The 2,336-nt window shown below is 34.5% G+C and overlaps 1 long non-coding RNA gene across 4 annotated transcripts in view; it reads left to right on the forward strand.

Annotated features, from left to right (window-relative positions):
• The window catches only part of LOC108950533, a 3,663-nt gene extending 1,334 nt beyond the window's left edge, over positions 1 to 2,329 (forward strand). Inside the window, exons 4-6 of one of the 4 annotated variants that reach the window (XR_003397062.1) lie at positions 300 to 507; positions 568 to 1,737; positions 2,223 to 2,329. This is a non-coding gene — a long non-coding RNA (uncharacterized LOC108950533). Of the gene's footprint in view, positions 1 to 299; positions 508 to 567; positions 1,926 to 2,222 lie in introns of those variants that run through there. The other 3 variants (XR_003397061.1, XR_003397063.1, XR_003397060.1) reach the window with 3 other exon arrangements.
• The last annotated feature ends 7 nt before the right edge of the window (positions 2,330 to 2,336 follow it).

The following is a 2,336-nucleotide window of genomic DNA, read 5'->3' on the forward strand; positions in this document are numbered from 1 at the left end:
TCTGATAATGAAAACGACATTGAGGCAACTATAAGGTTAGATGAGTTATGTTTTGATGTAAGTGGTTAAGTCAGTGTCGCAGTGACAATGTACGGCTTTTAGGTTATTATAAGTTAACAATTTAGACTGTCAAAAATCAGTTTCCTATTTTATTTCAGAAATATTTATTTTCCATACATTTACTTTATATTTCTTATAAACTTTAATTCAAGTTTGACTTTTTGTGGGCAATAAAGCCACTTTGGAATGTCTGCAAAACTTCTTGTAAATTTAATTCATTTTATTCTTTCTTCACTCAGCATAGCTGTTTCATTGGACCTGGTCATTTTGTGGGTAGCATATAGTGGGTGGAGGACAGATATTGCTCAATTTTAATCAGTCGATCTTAAAATATTACCACTGAAAGAATTCCTAGGTTTTTGTTGTTGCGCGATAAACATAAATACTATAGGCGCCAAACCTGGGGTAGCATATAGTAGGTGGAGGACAGGTTCTGTTGTTTAATAAGTATGTTATCTATGTTTTAGGCCCTCAATAAATTTTTAAATTTTCTTTTATATCTACCAGATGGTTTGAAATTGTAACTTGTGGGTCCAATTGTCCAATCTGGAATGTGGAAGACCAGAGGCTTGATTGGCTTGAGAATGAATTTATAAAGTACATGAGAGATTGGAGGGTAAATCTGATTGATAATTTTCAAATGAATAGGTTTGTTCTTGATTTCTACTACCTAGATTGAAGTGGATCAGAACCACCCAGGAGAATAAAAAAGAATAATGGCATGGTTTGTTGTTTACAACAACTAATATGGTTTCACTAGCAAAGCAGCTACTAGGAAGCCAACGCTATGTCTGTTTAAAAGTGCTCACCGAGGATGTGCTGGAAGCAACGTTTGGAAATTTGGTAACTTAAACTTAAATAGTTCCAACCCTCGGTGAATTTAAAGTTCATAATGTTCTGTACAGAGAGCCTACATGAGGCATAACAATAATCCTAATGTGGCACAAGTTGGGTATGGTATTTCTGCCCTGACACAAAGAAAGTCGATTAAAAAGATAAAAGGAGCTAATACCACATTTGGAAATAAAAATGCATGGACAACTGTCTGTGAGGAACCACTACCAAAATTTGCTAAAAAGACTTAAGTTGCTACCAATCTGGTGAAGTCTACATTTTTTGGCGAACCTGACGTTTCCTTGTTATGCAAATAGTACACCCGACAAACTAGTTTCTGAAAGTCTTTTGAAGGATACTGCAGACCAAAGCCATAGAAATTGTTAAGTTACGACACGCTCACTGAACCGTGACAATAGAAGGAGAAATTGTGTGCAAAATCAGGTCCAATATGGCGGTTTAAGATGTTGTAGAATACGTTGCAAAAATATAAACGCGCTTTAAAAGGTTTAATTTGCCATGCTTAAATGCATTGATAGAAGGAAACAAATATAAGGCTGTATTAGAAACGAAAAAAGTCAGCCATTTAGTTTATTCTGTATTAATTGTGATATATTTAAGTGGTAATACGCGAAAATAGGATTATTTTTTTCTTGAGTTAATTGCAGTTCCAAAAATCTCGTTGAGCTCACAGGATTTAGCAACTTCGTATTTGTCGTAAATTTGAAACTGTTATTTAATTTTACATTCTAGATTATCTTGTGCTTTAAGCCTACTATTACATTATATACTGCCATACAAGTTGCTGTACAGTGTACACTTTAAAACCATATCTGCACAACGGTAAGTTACTGTTCAGTCTGCTGGTATATTTTATATTTTTAAATCATACTTTAGGCTATTTGTTTAAAAATAATATTCACTCCATACACCCATAGTTTATACAGATTACAGAATACTACCAGTACCAGAACAGTCATGGGAAGTTGTTCAGCAGTGGAATGTCAGAATCGCTCCACCAAAGGCATACGCATGTTTAGGTTTCCTGTAAATAAAGCACGACGAAAACAATGGTGGATAAACTGCAGGCGAGACAAATGGAAGCCCAACACTCATAGCAGATTGTGTGAAGTTAGTTTTGGCTAATGGCTATCGTGGCAGTTGTAGTAAGAGTAATGATTGGTTATCCAAAAAAAGTTCTATATTTGTCAGAATAGTGTACTGGAGACATGATAATAGTATAGCTTAGTAACTCGCCATCACTTTTTGATTCAAATATTGCTTTATTTTAATTTAAAGTGTTAAATACTGTTTCATTCTACTTTTAGATTCATTTTGAAGCCAGTCAGTTTTATCTTAAGAGAGGTAAAAATGGTCAAGTACGACTGCTGTTAAAGAATGATGCTGTGCCAACTCTATTTGACATACCAAACTGTCCAAAG

The sequence above is a fragment of the Ciona intestinalis genome, unplaced genomic scaffold (assembly GCF_000224145.3).
Source record: "Ciona intestinalis unplaced genomic scaffold, KH HT000216.1, whole genome shotgun sequence".
Taxonomy (NCBI): Eukaryota; Metazoa; Chordata; class Ascidiacea; order Phlebobranchia; family Cionidae; genus Ciona; species Ciona intestinalis.